Below are 22,145 nucleotides of genomic sequence, written 5' to 3'. Positions count from 1 at the left end.
AACTGCCTTCCTTTTGATGGACCCCAGAATGATTAGCTACTGCCTTGGATCCATAATAATACAAACACAAATCGGGAATAGACAGGAAAGTTTGTAAAACTCTGAAGTTTTACATGTAATAGTATTAACATATATCTTAGATCTGCATGTTCCATTTTTTCCCCCTTTTCCTGGTGATATAACACAATGGTTTGGTTTCTTCGTAGATCCTCGCTTGTAGTGATCCCACCACAAAACCATTTTCTGGAAACATTACTCCTCTGCTTGTGTAACAGACACATTCCAACATCACATTGGCTATTTGCTACAAAAAGCTGATGTTGAGTGTTCTGTACAAAGCTTGTTATGGAGCCTTCCAACAATTGTAATCCTCTCTGTATAGCTGCACAAAATGACCAAGACAAACATTTGTCATTAAGTTCAGCTGACTTTCCTTCTGTCTAAAAATATCAAGATTTAGAGTCGCAGTAAGAGTAAGACCCAACTCATTTGGCCTTCTCACGAGTGATTTAGCCGTGACTGCATCTCAAATGACACCCCATTCCCTACATACAGGTATAGGATCTTAATTTGACACTCTGTTTTTGTAGAGAATTCTCCTGCGCCGCAGGATTTACATAAATTCACTAAAAACCTGCAGTAACACACAGTTATATTAACAGTGTAGCACTAATATACCCTAATTCTGGCGAGCTAATAGCCAAACCACAGATTACATTGGCGGAACTTTACATTACATCGGTGGAAAAGTGTGAACGGACTAAACGTTCAAATCCTGTTGCTGCAGATTTTTTTTTGCTGCAACAGTACTGGTTAAACTAAGATCATACATCTGCACTGCACTACTTGACCAGGTTCCATAGGGAAAAGTAATAGGGAATAGGGTGCATTTGGGATGCAACCCATATATTGACTGGTTCTGATATGCAACAGAACTTGTACTCAAAGGTTGTGCTTTTGGCTCCGTTTCACATTGTCCTCAACCCAAAACCTAGTCCATAAACACACTGAAAATAGTCTCTAATTATGGCAACCCACACAACAGCCTTCCTTCAGGATATGGAGGATGAGAATGGTTACATCTGTTTTTTCAACATGGAGGTTCTGGGCCTGGAGAGAATAGTTATGAGTGGAGAGAGAGAATACTGTACTCCAGTCATGTCAACGTTAGTTCAGCCATCTACCCACGAATCCCCCTCTTGATACATGATCACCCTGGTGCCCTGACAAAGACGCACTCACATGCACAGATAGACACACACACACACACACATGCATGCAAGCACCTATACACACACTCTTTAGATCACAGACAGTGTTAAGCGACTGACATTTGGTAGGTAGACCCTAACCATTGGACTTGGTTGACATTTCTCCTACCCCCTTATTAGTTAAGGACAAGATTGGGGACTGGTTCATATACAAGCTAAAGGTCCTTCATTTGCATGTTGGGGACAACTTTGGGCCATTATGGACTATACTTAAAACTTCCATTAACACATTAATGAATTATCAATGACATAAGCGCATGAAATGTGCAGTTATATTGCCCTGTTTCTATCTACCTTATCTCCACCACAACATTGGGAGTTCAAGAGATGGCCCGAGGCGGTTCTGACACATAACCCCGCCGTTGTTTGGTTACGAGGTGAAATTGAATTGGGGTTTCTAAAACATTGCTCGTTGCCTGCCGAATCCTGAGCTGAAAATGAAAACAGAAGACCTGGCGCTCCCTCTATTTGCACAGCTCTCCATGTGTTTGTGTGTGTGTGTGCAGCTCTCTCACTGTGAGTGTGTGTGTGTTACATCCTGATTCCCGTGGCCTTGTCTCCCATAACATTTATGGAGTGAGAGTATCCCTGGAAAAACAATACATCCATCCTTTGATTTATCGGCACACATACTGTATGCTTAACCTCTAATAACAGTGACGACAGATCAAATGGATTGGATCTAAATCTGCCAGTTGTTAAAAGGAGGATGACGAACCCCTTGAGATAAAAGGATGTGGATATGTTTCTCACACACACACACACACACACACACACACACACACACACACACACACAACGTTCCCTCTGTGGGGCTCTGTGAGTAATCCATGTTACTGTTCTAGCCTGTTATTGTAAGCAGGAGGACGGCTATTGACAAAACCTGATCCCACACTGAGCTAAAACACGGAGATGGTGGCACGACTGCTGAGTACCAGTCGATTCTGCTCTTTAAAAACCTGCCACTGATCTAAATCTGAAAGCAAATCAACGACATTATTGACCGCAACAACTACCCTCAAAATTGCACTCCAAGTAAGTTGGACACAAAAACATCCTGCGATTTTTACTGTGTAATATAGCAGAAGTTAATAAAATCCCAAATACACACACACACACACACACACACACACACACACACACACACACACACACACACACACACACACACACACACACACACACACACAAACAACCCACAAACCCTCTTTAGCATTCCCTGTAGGGATGGATGACATTGGGAACTATTTTGTGCTGAGCATATTGCCCAACACATACGGTATTGTTTTACCTACCAGACTAGTGGGGCAGGTGGTTCAGCAAATAGCTACACTGGCTGATCAAAAGGGAAGTGACGTCGGAGACCAAAGAGTCAACAGGAAGAAGGACCTTGTGAATGTGCTTTCTATTGTTCTTCCCCTTCTAAAGGTAGATAGTGTGTGCAAAAAAAAGGATCCATATTGAAAAAAAAGGAACTGTGGGTGGAGGACGTTATACTTTTGAGGTGCAAGAGGAACAGTGAAAAGAGGACTAACTGTTCTACATTTCAGATATGTTATACTTTGTTCAGCGTTTCAATCAGTATGTATCGACTCCCACTTACCTCTTGTAGCAGCTACGACGTCGACATGCTCCTGCTTACCTTTTGATTTGGTACTGCCGTACAGAACTACACATACTCTACGGTCACAAGACACAGGCCTCCTTATTGTTCCTAGAACGTCTAAGCAAACAGCTGGCGGCAGGGCTTTCTCCCATAGAGCTCCATTTTTATGTAATGGTCTGCCGATCCATGTGAGAGACTCAGACATGACGGTGTGTCATCCCATCTAAAATTAAGCACTTAAAAAAACAAAAGACATGGTGATTGACTTTCGAAGGAACACTACCATGCACACACCACCACTGATAAAAGGTGAGCCCATTGAAATTGTGGAGGAGTACAAATAACTTGGCTAGTCATTGACCTCAAGCTGTCCTGGGATCAGTGGACTGACACTATTTAAGAAAAGCCAACAGAGACTGTATTTCCTACGGAAACTGCACTTTTTTAACTTTGATCTAACCATCATGGTTCTCTATTACAAATCATTCATTGAGAGCATTCTGTCCTACTGCTTGACCTGCTGGTTTGGGAATATCAAGGATGCACAGACAAATAGGTTGGGCAAGATAGTCAGAACTTGCGGAAAAATCATGGGGCAGTAACAGCAAGAACTGTCATCTCTCTAACCTGGCCAGAGCCCTTCATAAGGAGAATAAAATAGTGGTTGACTCTACCCATCCACACCACCCTGAATTCCAGCTCCTTCCCTCTGAATGCAGGTACAGACTACCTAAGGTTAAAAAAAAAATAGGGCCAAGTACTCTTTTATTCCGAATGTAATTCTGCAACTTAACAAAACGTTGGACTAATTGAACTTACCACTTGCACTATGAAACTGCACTTACCCTGCCTATTTGCTGGCAAATATCCGTCGCTATTTATTTTTTATATGTGATATGTTTATTGATTGCTGCATGATTAATTGCCTCTCTGAGGACATTAAAGTTTTCTGAATGTGAATCTCAACCTTTAAGTCTTTACTGACAACTCATCTCTTTAGTAGGTCCTGTGATTGAGTGTAGTCTGGCCAAGGGGTGCGAAGGTGAATGGCAAGGCACTGGAGTGACGAACCACCCTTGCTGTCTCTGCCCGGCCGCCTCCCCTCTCTCCACTGGTATTCTCTGCCTCTGACCCTATTACCGGGGCCTGAGTGACTGGCTTGCTTGCACTTACCCATGCAGTCCCGAGGAGGGTCAGGGTGCATCATGTCATGCCAGCTATACTCAAATTGAATGGCTTGAGTCACTGATGTGATCTTCCTGTCTGGTTTTGCACCCCATCAGGCTTGTGCGGTGGGGAGATATTTGTGGGCTATACTCAACCTTGTCTCAGGGTAGTCAGTTAGTGGACTGTTAATATCCCATTGGTGGTGGCTGTGCTTTGGCAAAGTGGGTGGGATTATATCCTACCTAGTTGTCCCTGTCCGTGTGTAACTTTGGAGGTGGCCACAGTGTCCACCGACCCCCTCTGTTTCATTCCCCAGAATCTATGCTGCAATAGTCTTATGTGTCGGGGAGTTAGGACAGACTGACCCCATCTGGTGTAATTTTTCTGTTCTTACCTGGTGTTCTGTGTGAGCTTAAGTATGCTCCCTCTAATTCTACTCTCTCTCACATTCTCAATTCAATTCAATTCAATGGGTTTTATTGGCATGGGAAACATATGTTTACATTGCCAAAGCAAGTGAAATAAATAATAAACAAAAGTGAAATCTCTCTCTCTGTCTCCCCTCCCAGAGGACCTGAGCCTCAGGACCTGACTTGACGAATCTTGGCTGTCCACGTCCCCAGTCCACCTGGTTGTGCTGCCGATCCAGTTTCTGCTGTTCTGTCGGCTACGGAACCCTGACCTGTTCATCGGATTTGCTACCTTGTCCAGGACATGCTGTTTCGAGCCTCCCCACATGAAAAAATACCATATATAGTATGGCATAAATACTATAGTATTGACTGTAGTGTTTTTGCAGACTTTACTGTAGTAATCATTAAAGTCTGCAAAAACACTACAGTGAATACTGTAGTATCAAATCAAACTTTATTTGTCACATGCGCCGAATACAACAAGTGTAGACTTTACTGTGAAATACTTACTTACAAGCCCTTAACCAACAGTGCAGTTCAGTATGTACTGGAGTATAGTGTAGTATTTACAGTTCACTATAGTACGCACCTCTCTGATTCAGATGGGTTGGGTTAAATGTGGAAGAAACATTTTAGTTGAAGGCATTCAGTTGTACAACTGACTAAGTATCCCCCTTTCCATTTCCTTTCCCTTAAAAACACTGTAATAAAAGGAAACTGTTTGTAGCGGTTTTCATGCGGTGAAAGTGAGTCGGACCAAAATGCAGCGTGTAGATTGCGATCCATGTTTAATGAACAAAACGTAACACGAATCTAAATACAAACACTACAAAACAAAGAACGTAACGAAAACCAAAACAGCCTTTTCTAGTGTAAACTAACGCAGATACAAGGACATTAAGGACAATCACCCACAAAACACACAAAGAATATGGCTGCCTAAATATGGTTCCCAATCAGAGACAACGATAAACACCTGCCTCTGATTGAGAACCACTTCAGACAGCCATAGACTTAACTAGAACACCCCACTAAGCTACAAACCCAATACCAATACACCACACAAAAAAACCCATGCCACACCCTGGCCTGACCAAATAAATGAAGATAAACACAAAATACCTCGACCAGGGTATGACACTGTTGTCACGCAGGAGTAGATGGGTGCTTGAATCAGACGCAGAGAGAGTTCCACTGAGGTTAAGTGCTTTACTCAGGCACAACAAAAAAATAAGCCCAACAAATACAGGGCGTGGGACACACAACTAGATAACCCAAAAACCACAGGGTGCCAAGTTAAAGAAACATAACATGCACACATGTAACATAAAGACAATCCCGCACAAAACAAGGGTGTGTCTACCTACTAAATATAGGGAAGCTAATTAAACCAAACAACAGAAACACAGGTGAAACTAATAAGACAATACAAACAGACAAACGAAAAAGGGATTGGTGGCGGCTAGTAGGGCGGTGACGACGACCGCCGAGCACCGCCCGAACAGGCAGGGGAGCCAACTTCTAGTAGGGCGGTGACGACGACCGCCGAGCATCGCCCGAACAGGCAGGGGAGCCAACTTCTAGTAGGGCGGTGACGACGACCGCCGAGCACCGCCCGAACAGGCAGGGGAGCCAACTTCTAGTAGGCGGTGACGACGACCGCCGAGCACCGCCCGAACAGGCAGGGGAGCCAACTTCTAGTAGGACGGTGACGACGACCGCCGAGCACCGCCCGAACAGGCAGGGGAGCCAACTTCTAGTAGGACGGTGACGACGACCGCCGAGCACCGCCCGAACAGGCAGGGGAGCCAACTTCTAGTAGGACGGTGACGACGACCGCCGAGCACCGCCCGAACAGGCAGGGGAGCCAACTTCTAGTAGGACGGTGATGACGACCGCCGAGCACCGCCCGAACAGGCAGGGGAGCCAACTTCTAGTAGGACGGTGACGACGACCGCCGAGCACCGCCCGAACAGGCAGGGGAGCCAACTTCTAGTAGGACGGTGACGACGACCGCCGAGCACCGCCCGAACAGGCAGGGGAGCCAACTTCTAGTAGGACGGTGACGACGACCGCCGAGCACCGCCCCGAACAGGCAGGGGAGTCAACTTCGGCGGAAGTCGTGACAACTGTGGTATATACTATAGTAATAAATGTTGTGTTTTCTGCAAATTGTAGTATAATGTAGTGTATACTGTAGGGGGTTTTGCGGACTGTGGTATACTATAGCATTTACTTTATTATTTTTGCAGACATTACTGTAGTATTTACTACAGTGCTTTTGCTTTATTGTCTTTGACATAAAAGTGCAGGCCTTCTCCTTGAGGAATCCTACGTAATAAATACAGAAATAGTACATTTTCCAGAACCTATAGGTAGGACTGGGGTCTGAACGGGTAGTTCCGGGCTTCTGCTCTTTTCTATAACTTGTAGGGAACACAATATATGATATATACTTGGCATGTAGGTTTCTCACTTATGTGTGACACAAATTGGAATATGGGGGAGGGGTATGAGCAGGGTATCGGCAAATGAAATACCGTAGTATTTACTATAATTAAAAAACGGCAGTGTTTCTGCGGACTGTGGTGTTTTTGTGGACATTACTGTAATATTTAATACAGTGTTTTTTTCTTCTTCTGGATAATACTGTAATATTTACTGTAGCAGATATGGGCAACTTTGATTGGGGTGGGGGTCACAGAAAATCTTAACTCATCACGAGAGGGCCGCAGTGGCTCATGGATCTGCGTAACCACATCCTGTCAAAGAGCCTCTCTCCTGATAGTTTTAGAGAAATCTATCAGAATTTAGAGTTAATTTCCTGGAATTTTATACATTTTACAACAGGGTGGAGAGAAATGTTTGCAGTGAGAGTGCCTAACAAAATCAATTAGGGCCCCCGGTCGGTAACTCGACCATGATTACAAGTTTAGATAGCTGGCTAGATGAATTTACCAATCTACAAAATGTTAGCTGACTAATTGAGTGACTGTCAGTGACTGACATAACAAGAGAAAAACTGCTGATGCACAACCACATTTCAAAATTGCACCTTGTGTATTCTACTATTCTAACTCTAAGACCCTGACTGAGTTTCAAAAATGTATCCGTGTCCTTATCAAGGGGGGCCACGGGCCGCCAGTTGCCCATCCCTGTACTGCATGGTATTATATACTATACTACAAAATGCTATAGTAAGTAGCACACATAATTGAGGGATACTAAAGCTCCTGGTTCCTCTCGAGGTTTCATCCTAGGTTCCTACCTTTCTAGTAGGTTTTTCCTAGCCACTGTACTTCTTCATCTGCATTGCTTGCTCTTTGGGGTTTTAGGCTTGGTGTCTGTATAAGCATTTTGTGACAACTGCTGATGTAAAATACATTTGATTGATTGATGATAGAGATAAAGGAAAGAACAGCAAGATTAGTGTGTGTGCCACAGTTTTGACTGAACCGCTCTCACTGAGACAATAATGTAGTACTTTCTTTTGTGTTGAGTCTTAATGCATGACCACAATGAAGCACACATGTCTGTGTAATGGCTTTCATCCTTCACCTGCCACTGCTCCAGTGTGGACATTGACAATACCACAGCACAATAGTGCCCCTACAATGACACTCATTTCATGCAAGTTGAATGGGTTTGACCACTGCCAAGTCTGTGCACAAAAACCAAGGTCCCACAGTACAATACAGTTAGTCCACCTCCTACTACAATCACATTGTGGGGGAAAACATAAATTGAATCATATATCTCCGCAATGGCGATGCAAATGCTAGGTGTAACGCTGTGTAATTAACATTAACATTAATTTGTATTGTGGGATAAACAGCCCACCAGAGAGGAGGAGGACAGGACACAATGCAGGATTGGCTAGCCTGGTCTGGGCTACCTTCACAGATGGCTCTCTCTCTCTCTCTCTCTCTCTCTCTCTCTCTCTCTCTCTCTCTCTCTCTCTCTCATACCTTGTTGATTGCTGCACTGATGAGATGAGCAGAGGGAAGGAGGCATTGTTCAGTCCACAGTAGGGATATCTAGGGGGGGATTACAATGTCAGAAATCGTAATTGATTGTTGTGATTATGAATGCGTCCCAAATGGCATCCTATTCCCTGAATGGGGTGCCATTTGGGACACATTTTATATGAATCCATCAGTTTCTGCTTTTGGGGTAGATGTGGCCAAAGAAATTCACTTTAGAAAAAAAGGTAACAGCCAGGATAAGAGGAGGTGGAGTCTGTCTATGTGCATTAATATGCCATTTAAAATGTAAAAGCAATTTACCAGATGTTTACAGTGGTAATGAGATGGCAGAATCATTCTACGATTCCTTTGAGAAGAGAGACAGGTTGGATATTATGGGATCAACTCAATCTTGAGTTGAGTGGATGTGATAGGAGAGATGAGTGGTTGCACTGTAAATGGGGTGAGAGAGTGGACTATTTCTGAGATCCAAAACGACTGCAAACCAGGGGATTGGATAGGTGGAAACCATATGGCAACATTTCCTATTTAGCAGTTAGAAGTTGAAGAAAAACTGAATTTAAGATTTTAAATAATAATGTTCTACCTCATCAAATTAAACAGACATTTTCAGGGATTTCATATTAGAATGGTTGGCCGGCTTGAGAAATTCATTTAATAACCTAAACTAAAATATATTTCTTATCAACAAGTCTCTTAGGCTAAAGCTGAGGCTTGAATACGTTTTTTTTAGGCCATGGCTGTGTGTTGGAATGCTGACCACACCGCTCGTCCGCGTGTGCCATTGCACACATGTTGATTTTGTCACACCACCAGATGCGATCAGGACATGCAGGTTGAAATATCAAAACAAACACTGAACCAAACTATATTATTTGGGGACAGGTCGAAAAGCATTAAACATTTATGGCAATTTAGCTAGCTAGCTTGCTGATGCTAGCTAGCTCATTTGTCCTGGGATATAATCATTGGGTTGTTATTTAATCTGAAATGCGTTATTTAACACTGAACCTAGACAATTAATCCACAGATAAAAGGATAAACCGAGTACATTTCTAGTAATCTCTCCTCCTTCAGGCTTTTTCTTTTTTCTTTGGACTTTATATTGCGGTTCACACCCAACTTTAAGGTGCATTACCACCACCAACTGTACTGAGTGTGGACCTAATTTCATCTTTCAATCACCCACATGGGTATATGCTCTTAAAAAACAATGAGATGGGAGAGACTTGCAGGTTATATCTTAGCTGCTGGCTACGCAGACTCACAAGCAGTGTGGGTGAAATTATTGAAAGATACATTTATTTTGCAATGCTAGCTCACGCATATACGATCAGCATATTAATAAGCTCTCAATCACACTCAATCAACTTAAATTCTTCATTTTTGTTTTCATACATTTTTACAATTGGCCTATAGCCAATTTTTGACTTCGTGGCTGTGGTAACTAGCGGAAACCTATCATTGATCCAAATTATGTTGATCAACTTCTAGGTGATCAACAGGTATATTTCAGCAGACAAAATAATGAAAGCTACTCCGTTCATTAATTTGACCGATAATTGAGAAAAGTTTTTTTTAGTAGTAGTCATTTTGTCAGTGTAAATTCGTCCAGTGACACCGTTGCTCCAATTTCGGTTGAGGCTTGTGCGGTATCAAACACTTCGCAGCCTCGCACATGTGAATGAATAACAGAGGAATATACAAATGATCAATTGAGGCTGTTCTTCAAATAACTTTTTTTTCGGATGACAAGGACAACATGAAAGTCACTGTAACTTTTGGAGCAACTGCAGTGGTCGTTCCGTGTAAAGGAGAATAGACAGTTCGGGAGTTGATTGACCAAGCCAACCAGAGGTATCGAAAGATTCTGGAACAGGTAAGCAAAATGGACTCTTGGAATATATTAACGTATTTTACTTTAGCTGACTTTTGTTTTTTTACATCCTTCCTTTTAATCCGGTTAGTTTTCCATTGAAATTATTATTGATAACATTTTTCAAATCAAATCAAATCAAATTTATTTTATTTGTCACATACACATGGTTAGCAGATGTTAATGCGAGTGTAGCGAAAAGCTTGTGCTTCTAGTTCCGACAATGCAGTAATAACCAACAAGTAATCTAACTAACAATTCCTAAACTACTGTCTTATACACAGTGTAAGGGGATAAAGAATATGTACATAAGGATATATGAATGAGTGATGGTACAGAGCAGCATAGGCAAGATACAGTAGATGGTATCGAGTACAGTATATACATATGAGATGAGTATGTAAACAAAGTGGCATAGTTAAAGTGGCTAGTGATACATGTATTACATAAGGATGCAGTCGATGATATAGAGTACAGTATATACGTATGTATATGAGATGAATAATGTAGGGTAAGTAACATTATATAAGGTAGCATTGTTTAAAGTGGCTAGTGATATATTTACATCATTTCCCATCAATTCCCATTGTTAAAGTGGCTGGAGTTGAGTCAGTGTCAGTGTGTTGGCAGCAGCCACTCAATGTTAGTGGTGGCTGTTTAACAGTCTGATGGCCTTGAGATAGAAGCTGTTTTTCAGTCTCTCGGTCCCAGCTTTTTAAACGATAGATAATGACATATTTTCCTACATGAGGCTGTATTCATTAATGTTACCTTTGGAAACAGAAACCGTTTACCCTTATAACCTAACAGAAGCAAACGGTACGAAACGGGGAGTGACTTACCTGCGTTTGTCCAATATAAACTAGTTTTCGTTGCAAAATAATTTCCAAGCCATAGATACAGATACTTGAAACTCCCATTTTATTCTCTGGACAGAGTTTATATACCAGGCTACAAATCAACGGGACACATTGTAAATAACCTTTAATCACTTTTTTTGAAAGCACCAGAAAGCCAGGTGTTAGTGGTCTATATGAGTATCATGTGCCCCAGCTAGCAAGCAGCTGTCTAGAAATGTACTATGAGGCTCTTTTAAAACGGTCAGTATCTCCCTGTGCAGGTGGGACTCAGTGTTTGATGTGTTCTGCATCGTTTCGCCTAGCCTGTGTGGCGGACAACAGCCTTTGTCCTCTGAATGATGGGGGATTAGGGTGGCTGACAGCTCAGTGTTATCAGCTGGTTTTCCCTGGCACGGTGGTGGGAGCCCGTTGATGGACAGGGTTATGCCAGGCAGGCAGTGGGGATGGATGACTTCCCATTAGAGCTTCCACCCAGGCAGCCACCTGCGTCGGTGGGCTCTAATCTGCCAGGTCTCCCCAGGCCCTTGGCTGACTGGGCCTGCTTCCCAAATTGCATCCCATTCCCTATAAAGTGCTCTACTTTTGACAAGGGCCTAAGTGAAAAAGTAGTGAACTATATAGGAAATGGGGTGCCATTTGGGACTACACTGAATTTCATTTGCAGCCCCACATCCAGGTGAGTTTTCCCCCTGCCATTGGTTATGGGACCCTGAGTTTGTCCTGATCAGGTCACATGGAAAAAAACTCAGGGACCTACTATATGTGGCTGCCCAGCTACCCTTGCCTAAATTATGTTTGGCTTCAATTGGTAGAATTAGTAGAAGCCTCTTCGTGGCCAATTATGTGTGAGACACATCTCACTGACCTAAAAATCCCTCGGACATGATCAAAACAAATCCAGGGTCCCACAGGGTGAAATAACACGTTAATGCGTCGAGTGAGATTCATCCGAGGAACAATCAAGAGTTTGGCTGGCGAGGTTCCACTCTATCGTCAACCATGAACTTTACAGCTCTCTAATTGCCTGCCACTGGTGTGACAGCGTTCATAGACCGCGTCAGGTGTCCTTGGCTTAAACAGAGATATCCTGGGTCTGTGGGAAAAGGCACACAGAGGAATGTCACGCTCTCTCAGTGGAAAATGGAAGGTAGTGTACCTGCATGGTTTGCCCCTGCCACTCAGGTTACAGCCATAGAGAGCAATGAGTTCGGTCACATCCTGACCTTAGTTCCTTTTATATATTTCTATTTTAGGTTGGTCAGGGCGTAAGTTGGGGTGGGCATTCAATGTTTTTGTCCTATGTTGGGTATTTCTATGTGTTTGGCCTGGTATGGTTCCCAATCAGAGGCAGCTGTCAATCGTTGTCTCTGATTGAGAACCATACTTAGGTAGCCTGTTTTCCCACTGAGGTTGTGGGTGGTTAATTTCTGTTTAGTGTATGTCACCTTACAGAACTGTTTCGTTTCTTCCATGTCACTGTTATTTTGTTTTTTTTGTACATTCAGTCAATAAATTATGACGGACACTTACCACGCTGCATATTGGTCCGATCCTTCTTACTCTTCCTCAGACGAAGAGGAGATTTGTTTACAAGTTCTCTGTAGCTATTAGGGTTGCACATTTTGGGGCATATGCGGAGGTGGAAACTTGCCGCAGGAATATATGGGAATTAATATTAAAACCATGTAAATGTATATTTTTTGCATTGGATATATTTACCATATCATATGTAGACAGAAACATAAAGCTTTTACCTTATTATAAGTAGACATAATTGCAAATGATTCAATCCTTTCAATTGAAATTTTAAAAACTAGTTGAACTTGAATTAAATGAGTTGACTCTTCACATGGGATGATTTCACTGAACAACAAAAGACAGGGAATATTGAATGATCCCCAATGATCCATCGCATCTCCCAAAAACGTTTTCAACATACAGTTGAAGTCGGAAGTGTACATACACTTAGGTTGGAGTCATTAAAACTTATTTTTCAACCGCTCCACCAATTTATTGTTAACAAACTATAGTTTTGGCAAGTCGCTTAGGACATCTACTTTGTGCATGACAAGTAATTTTTCCAAAATTTGTTTACAAACCGATTATTTCACTTATAATTCACTGTATCACAATTCCAGTGGGTCAGAAGTTTACATGCACTAAGTTGACTGTGCCTTTAAACAGCTTGGAAAATTCCATAAAGTTATGTCATGGCTTTAGAAGCTTCTGATAGGCTAATTGACATAATTTGAGTCAATTGCAGGTGTACCTGTGGATATATTTCAAGGCCTACCTTCAAACTAAGTGACTCTTTGCTTGACATCATGGGAAATCAAAAGAAATAAGCCAAGACCTCAGAAAAAAATCTGTAGACCTCCAGAAGTCTGGTTCATCCTTGGGAGCAATTTCCAAACTCCTGAAGGTACCACGTTCATCTGTACAAATAATAGTACGCAAGTATAAACACCATGGGACAACACAGCCATCATAGCGTTGAGGAAGGAGACGCGTTCTGTCTCGTAGAGATTAATGTACTTTGGTACGACAAGTGCAAATCAATCCCAGAACAACAGGAAAGGACCCTGTGAAGATGCTGGAGGAAGCGGGTACAAAAGTATCTATATCCACAGAAAAATGAATCCTATATCAACAACCTGAAAGGCCGCTCAGCAAGGAAGAAGCCATCCCAAGACATCAATCAGGAAGTTAAAGCTTGGTCGCAAATGTTTCTTCCAAATGGGCCCCAAGCATACTTCCAAAGTTGAGGCAAAATGGCTTAAGGACAACGAAGTCAAGGTATTGGAGTGGGCATCACAAAACCCTGACCCCAATTCTATAGAAAATTTGTGGGCAGAACTGAAAAAGCGTGTGCGAGCAAGGAGGCCTACAAACCTGACTCCGTTACTTCAGCTTTGTCAGGAGGAATGGGCCAAAAGTCACCCAGCTTATTGTGGGAAGCTTGTGGAAGGCTACCCAAAATGTTTGACCCAAGTTAAACAATTTAAAGGCAATGCTACCAAATACTAATTGAGTGTATGTAAACTTCTGACCCACTGGGAATGTGATGACAGAAATAAAAGCTGAGATAAATCATTCTCTAGTATTATTCTGACATTTCACATTCTTAAAATAAAGTGGTGATCCTAACTGACCTAAAACAGGGACTTTTTACAAGGATTAAATGTGAGGAATTGTGAAAAACAGAGTTTAAATGTATCTCCTCCTCTGATGACGAGGTGTAGCAAGGATCGGACTTTAATGCAGCGTGGTAATTTTCATACATGTTTAATAACGAATAAACACGAACAATACAAAACCAAGAAACGTAACACGAAAACCAAAACAACCTATACTGATGCAAACTAACACAGAACACAGACAGGAACAATCACCCACGAAACACTCAAAGAATATGGCTGCCTAAATATGGTTCCCAATCAGAGACAACGATAAACACCTGCCTCTGATTGAGAACCACTTCAGGCAACCATAGACTTTTCTAGATAACCCTACTAATTCACAATCCCAACACCTACAAAAAACCCAAGACAAAACACACCACATAATAAATCCATGTCACACCCTGGCCTGACCAAATAATAAAGAAAACACAAAATACTAAGACCAGAGCGTGACATTGACTAAGGTGTATGTAAACTTCCGACTTCAACTGTACATCTGTAAAATGATAGTGTAGAAACTAATGCTTTATTTGTCTTCCTTCCAGGCTTCCAAGTCTTCTCCCTGGACCTCCTCAATGTCCACCTCTTGAACATCAGACTCTGAGGCCTCATCTTTGTCACTTTCCAACCTGGTTGAGGATGGCTCGTTGTCAGGCTTAAAAAGCATAAAATTTGCCAAAATGCCCACCAATTTGTCAACACTTGTATTGGTCTGCCTGTTGCGTGCTTTGGTGTGTGTTTCCAAGCAAGGACCAGTTGTGCTCTGAGGTGGCTGATGTTGGTGGGATTTGGAGGATGATGGAGGCAACAGGGGAAAGAGCCTCAGATCCACAAAGTCCCTTCCACCAAGTGGCTGATGAGATATGTTGCCACGACTGCCATATTGCATCTCCATCCCAAAGCCCTTACTGTGAAGTGTACTTCGCCAGACTGTCAAGATCCTTGCCCTCATCGAGGCCAATGTGGCGAGACACGGCAGTGATGACACCATAGGCCTTGTTGATCTCTGCACCAGAGAGGATACTCTTGCCAGCATACTGTACATGGGGTCCAACATGTACACTGTGGCGTGTATGGGCTTCATGCAGAAGTCTTCACGCTTTTTGATGTATTTCAGAACTGCAGTTTCCTCTGCTTGGAGCAACAGTGAAGTGGGCCAGGCAGTACAGATTTCTTCTCTTACTTTTGCAAGCAGAGTCTGAACATCAGACAGGATGGCATTGTCGCCCTCAAGCCGTGAAATGGCTACTGCTATAGGTTTCAGGCTGCTTACCGCTCTCTCCCAAAATACATCATCCAGGAGGATGCTCTAGATGGGGCTGTCCATATCGGCAGACTGTGATATGGCCATTTCTTGGAGAGACTCCTTCCCCTCCAGGAGACTGTCAAACATGATGACAACACCACCCAACAGGTGTTGCTCGGCAGCTTCAATGTGGTGCTCTTATTCTTCTCACTTTGCTTGGTGAGGTAGATTGCGGCTATCACTTGATGACCCTTCACATACCTAACCATTTCCTTTGCTCTCTTGTAGAGTGTATCCCACTGTTTTCAGTGTCATGATGTCCTTGACGAGCAGATTCCATGCATGTGATGTGAGGGTAGGAATCCTCCACTTTAGACCAAGCAGCCTTCATGTTCGCAGCATTGTCTGTCACCAGTGCAAATACCTTCTGTGGTCCAAGGTCATTGATGACTGCCTTCAGCTCATCTGCAATGTAGAGACCGGTGTGTCTGTTTTCCATTGTGTCTGGGCTCTTGTAGAATACTGGTTGAGGGGTGGAGATGATGTAGTTCATTATTCCTTGCCCACGAACATTCGACCACCCATCAGAGATGACTGCAATGCAGTCTGCTTTCTCTATGATTTGCTTGACCTTCACTTGAACTATGTTGAACTCTGAATGAGTAGATAAAGCATGTCTTGTTGGAGGGGTGTATGCTAGGTGATAAACATTCAGAAATCTCTTCCAATGCACATTGCCTGTGAGCATCAGAGGTGAACTAGTTGCATACACAACTTGAGCAAGACATTCATCAGCATTTCTCTGACTACATTTATCCATTGAGTCAAATACAATTCTGATTCCAGGAGGACCATGAGCTGTTGCTATCGATAAGGTGGCTGATTCATCATTTTCACCCCAAATCAGATTTTATTTGTCACATACACATGGTTAGTAGATGTTAATGCGAGTGTAGCGAAATGCTTGTGCTTCTAGTTCTGACAATTCAGTAATAACCAACGAGTAATCTAACTAACAATTCTACAACTACTACCTTATACACACAAGTGTAAAGGGATAAAGAGTATGTACATAAAGATTTATGTATCAGTGATGGTACAGAACGGCATAGGCAAGATGCGGTAGATGGTATAGAGTACAGTATATACATATGAGATGAGTAATGTAAACATATTAAGTGGCATTATTTAAAGTGGCTAGTGATACATTTTTACATCAATTTCCATTATTAAAGTGGCTGAGTCAGTATGTTGGCAGCAGCCACTCAATGTTAGTGGTGGCTGTTTAACAGTCTGATGGCCTTGAGATAGAAGCTGTTTTTCAGTCTCTCGGGCACTGCTTTGATGCACCTGTACTGACCTCACCTTCTGGATGATAGCGGGGTGAACAGGCAGTGGCTCGGGTGGTTGTTGTCCTTGATGATCTTTATGGCCTTCCTGTGACATCGGGTGGTGTAGGTGTCCTTTGCAAGATACATGTTTTAAAATGAAACATGTATGGAAACGTGAATTAACACTCCTCAGTTAGCAGGCTCATGCAAGCTAAAAACCCACATGATAAAAATTTCTGCTAGTTAGTTTTTGCTAACAAGTTGTTAATGATTTAAACACACTTTGCTGCTGGCTACTATTTACTAGTTTAACAAAACATAATCTTTGTCGTATAAATTATATTCACCCCACCCAAAATTGTAAACAAAACTTACCAGAAAGCATGTCGTCCTTAGCTCAGACAGACTAGTTGTGTGGGCCCAATAGCATCTCATTAGTGTGCAATATCTTGAGAATCTGCTGTACATGTGATGGAAGAGTGCACTGTGCATGCAGAGGGTTGACAATCTGTTGAATTGGGTCTAGTTTAACCAAAATATTCCACAAGACCTAGAATTGCCTTATGTTTATCCCACAAAAAGGTTCACTGTTATAAGCTAACTTTTTGATGAATTTAAGCAAAATTACGAAAATTCCCAGATATAACTTCCCATGGAAAAATTCAGGAAATTTACCGGAAAGTTTTTCCATCAATTATATATATTTTTAAATGGACCAGTAGAGGCTCCTCAGAGGAGGAAGGGGTGGACAATCTTCCTCAGTTAATTTCATTAAAATATAAATAGTGAAACATAAAAAAAGTTATTTTTTAGGAAACTATGCTAAATATATTGACTTGTCACCAACATAATTGATTAAGACACACGGTTCTGCGATGAAGGTCAATAGTACCCTCAGCAGCACACACAGCTAGCTTCTCTCCTCCACTGAGTATGTTGACTTCAATACAAAACCTACAGTGGTTGCTCCACTAAAAGTTTTTTGATTATGCTGCGGGACTTAAAAGTTATTTGTGGTTTAGTACGGTACCCTGTGTCACCGCTTCATTGCTCCAGACCACGGCAAGGGGGAGTTAGATCACTGATTATGTTTTTGGGTCTACTGCGTCTCTAAATGACAGTGAATGGGTGACATAAACCTAAATAGAAACTGATAATTGTGCATGACTTCAGTATTACTTACTAAAACTGTTGTTAAACTAAAGATTTTATTTTAAGATTATTTTTGCTATTACTGTAGTACTGTAGCCCACTCCTGACCAGTCACATTGTGCAGCACCTAAGTGGTGCAACAGTTTAAGACACTGCACAGCAGTGCAAGCGGAGTTGCTACAGATGCTGGATCAACACCCGTGCAGGCCTCGACTGGGAGACCCATGAGATGACTGTAGGTTTTAGGTTTCTCTCTATAAACAGAAATCAATAATTCTAAATAAGAAACTGGCTTTACTTACAAATTAGTAACAATGTCTCACCCCATGTTCAAGAATGGCATTTTTCTCACTCATTTTACGTTATTTGAAAACAAAATAATCTCCAATATTGTTATTTTTTTAAACAAAGCGGTTTATTATTAATTTAGAATTATATAAAAGTCCCTTGGCTATTCTCACTGACATATTATTAACCCTGCTATTAGCAAGACAATATATATATTGGTCATATTGGTCATGGCTCCCGAGTGGTGCACAATGGAATTGCCTTGCAATTCTCCAGCTGTATCCACTGAAAGCGCGCAAGGTTCAAGGCACGAGGGCAGGGGGCACGGGATGGGCCGCAGAGCCGCGCACAGAAGACAGACCTAGCCCATGGGGGAGGGAAGGGGGGGTGGCCCCCCACCTCGCCACACTGGGTAGCTGGACAATAGACTTGCCTATATGGAGGGTAGGTGGAGAACTCTATCGTCAAATGTATTTCTAAGTTAAGTTTTATTATTTATCACATCCGACCGTGATTGGGAGTCCGATAGGGCAGCGCACAATTGGGCCAGCGTTTCTCTTCCTCTAAAAACAGAAATACAATTTTTGGCCTTTACAAAAATGATTTAGGCCTTTATTCAGTTTAGTCGCTCACTTTCATAATTTTTTTTAAAGACGAAGTAACCTCCAAAATATTGTTATATTATCAAGTTATAGTGGCACCGACATAAAGCTGAGTGACTCACTCATTCATGGCTGTGGATCAAAATAAGTACCAACATTCTTTCTGATAGTCTTTAATAAATGTTTTGGTTATCCTGACCTGGACACCATGTATACTGTTATAATTGCCCATTATGTGCTATTAGTAGGGCAATACACCTTTACTAACACCTCTGTATTTTGATAGTTTGTGGATGGGGCCTCCCCAGTGGCGCAGCTGTCTAAGTCACAGAATCGCAACGCAAAATGCTTTGCTACAGATACCTGTGCCGGCCACCACCGGGAGACCCATGAGGCGGCTTTAGGTTTTAATTTGGAATCTTCCAATCCTCAATATGTAATTATTGGCGGAGGGTCACGTCATATGTTTTGATATACTGTAGGTCTACCGTAGGCGACATGAGTCTCACTAATGTTGAGTAATGTGCTGTTAAAAGTGGTGTTGGTCTTTATTTATTTAAAGAGTATAATGAAGTTAGAAGCAATAGGATTTCAAGCAATAGCCTTCAACTATTTTAGCACCGTTTTGCGCTGCTCTGAGACAAGCATGGGGAATGGTCTTGATAAATCAATCAGATTTTTATTTTGACTTAGTCTCCGTTTGGTTATTGTTTAGACAACAATTATGGTATAAAAATGTTATGCTCTTTGTGTAACCTTTATTTAACTACGCAAGTCAGTTAAGAACAAATTCTTATTTACAAGGACAACCTACTCCTTCCTGCCCGTTGGGGAATTAAACCCCGGTCGCCCGCGTGCCTGCACGACACAGGAATTCTTTAGCTAAATAGCCCAGTACTGTGTAGCCTATTCCTGACCGTCACGTTGTACCGAGCCATATTTTCCATTCCATCCTTACGGAAACCCAGAGGGTTTATAAATCAAATTAATCCCACACTCTAAAAGTAATTGGAAAGATAGATACAAATTATTTGTGACATTGTGGTTTCAATAAAGAATGGAAACAAGATGATGTGTTTTTATTTACAGTAGTGATGGACAGGTTTTCAAACACTTGTAGCCTGATTAGCTGGACAATAGACTCTTTATAGCCCGGCGACTGTAGGTGTGAACATCCACACACCTGCAATGTATTCAATGCTTATGTACTCTTAAGTGTTACATTTCTAACTCAAAACAGCGGTACAGTATTTCAGTATTTACAGTATCTTTATGCTTTCGTTAATAAAGTGAAGATAAAAATACTCTTTCAAAGTGCAAATGTTTAGTTATGGATCCATAACAAATTACTATGGGAATAAATATCACTGAATTACAGAAATATTGGATCAAAGTTGTCTAATGAAGGTAAACAAATTGTTGCTTACTGGAAAATATTATTTCAAACGCACACGGTCACGTTGTACAGCGCCATTATGGCTATCAGCAGGTAGCTGGACAATAGACTTGCTAGAAGGAGGGAAGGGGAGAATTCTATAGTTAAATGTATTTTCAAATTTGAACTGAAGTTGAGTATTATTATTATTATGTATCACATCCGATTGTGATTGGGAGTCCCATAAGGCAGCGCACAATTGGCCCAGCGCTTCTCTCCTTCTTGTCGTGTCTTTGGCATCATTAATGTGAAGACTGTTATTTTCTCAAATCAATTCTCTGTAATTATTATTACGTGATTAAACTAATCATGTAAATCTTATTCACTAGGAAGTCGGGCCACCAAGGAAAATCTTCAGATTACAAAGTGATAATTTTCCTAATATAACGCTTCAGATATTTTAATATCTGTTTATTAGTCTACTAAGTAATGAATTATTCTTTACCTCACATTAGTCTCATTCCAAATATCGTAAATGGTTGGTTATCTGCACGAACCCAGTCTTTACTATGAATAATCCATACACCAATTGTCTTAATCATTTTTTAAAACTAACTAACTAACTAAATAATCACAGAAATGCATAAACAAAGAACATTTATGGTTACAAGGAAATGATAGGGGAGGTTCCCAAGCGGGCTAAGCCAATATGACGGCTTCGTGGACAGGGAAGGGGTGTGAACTGAAAAGGATGTGAACAAAATGAGTCACGACACAGTCGATAATTATATTAATTGAAATGCCAATCCTTTGCACATGAACGCACACTCATTCGGGAATAATTGCAATCAATAAGTATTTACGCCCAGTGTGTTGTCGTGATCTCTGTTGGAATCGTCAGTCCTTCTGTCTCTCTCTCTCTGTCTCTCTCTCTGTCTCTCTCTCTCTGCTTCCCTGAAGATCAAAGTCTTTCGTGGTATCATTCAGAAATGTTCTCATAGAATAGATGTTTCGGCGGTTGTCGGTCTTTGCATCCCGGATTGACATCATTTCTAGCTGCAGACTAGTAATTAGTATCTAAGCTTTGCTCTTATTCTGTAGGGATCGATAGTCTAGTCTAGAGTCTAACCATTTCCAGCCGTGTAGCCAATGCTCCACGTGGTATGGTTAGGAATTCAACAACCATTTCAACCTTAGCGTATACCGAGGGTTTTGTTGTCTAAGCTCAACCTGTGCCCCCTCGGTGTCCATCGAGGTACGTGTGTTCTGAAGAGGATTTCCTCAGGAGGGGTTTTATTTGTAACAATAGAAAAGGCGGGTCTATGACGCCAGATCATGTCTATGCTCACGGGGGCGGGCCAATGACTTAGTTCAACTTTAAAGGGAATACAATTCTCTTTCATTACAGGTTTAACATCACCTTATATCATTTCACAAATAGTTTAATCTTTACTCATTCATGTTATACAAGAATTATATGCAAACCCCATAATTGAGAAATGTACACATTCAGAGATAAAGTTATGTGTGTTTCCTGTCCTCTCTGAGGTCACCAAATGAAACACACTCGTTATACCCGTCCCTTAAATGTCCATGGACCATTCCCACCTTCTCACAAGTGGAAATTTTGTATCAAATGGCCATTAGAAATCCTTTGTTCTCTCTGTCTCTTTCTGCATGGTCATGGGGAGAGAGTCTCAGCCAGAAATTTACGACCTGAGATAACAGAACCTCTGTGTGAGTGAGTAAGTGAGTGAGGCCACAATCTATACCCAGAAAGGGTCACGCCA

At 41.8% G+C, this 22,145-nt stretch overlaps 1 protein-coding gene and 1 pseudogene across 1 annotated transcript in view; both read left to right on the top strand.

Annotated features, from left to right (window-relative positions):
• The window catches only part of LOC135543620 (cysteine and tyrosine-rich protein 1-like), a 387,961-nt gene that overhangs the window by 316,680 nt on the left and 49,136 nt on the right, over positions 1-22,145 (top strand). The gene's annotated exons all lie outside the window — the stretch shown is intronic.
• The window catches only part of LOC135543093 (partitioning defective 3 homolog B-like), a 133,750-nt pseudogene continuing 121,810 nt past the window's right edge, over positions 10,206-22,145 (top strand).

The sequence above is a fragment of the Oncorhynchus masou genome, chromosome 7 (assembly GCF_036934945.1).
Source record: "Oncorhynchus masou masou isolate Uvic2021 chromosome 7, UVic_Omas_1.1, whole genome shotgun sequence".
Classification (NCBI taxonomy): domain Eukaryota; kingdom Metazoa; phylum Chordata; class Actinopteri; order Salmoniformes; family Salmonidae; genus Oncorhynchus; species Oncorhynchus masou.
The sequence above is the reverse complement of the archived record's forward strand: the minus strand, read 5'-3'. Positions and strand labels throughout refer to the sequence as shown.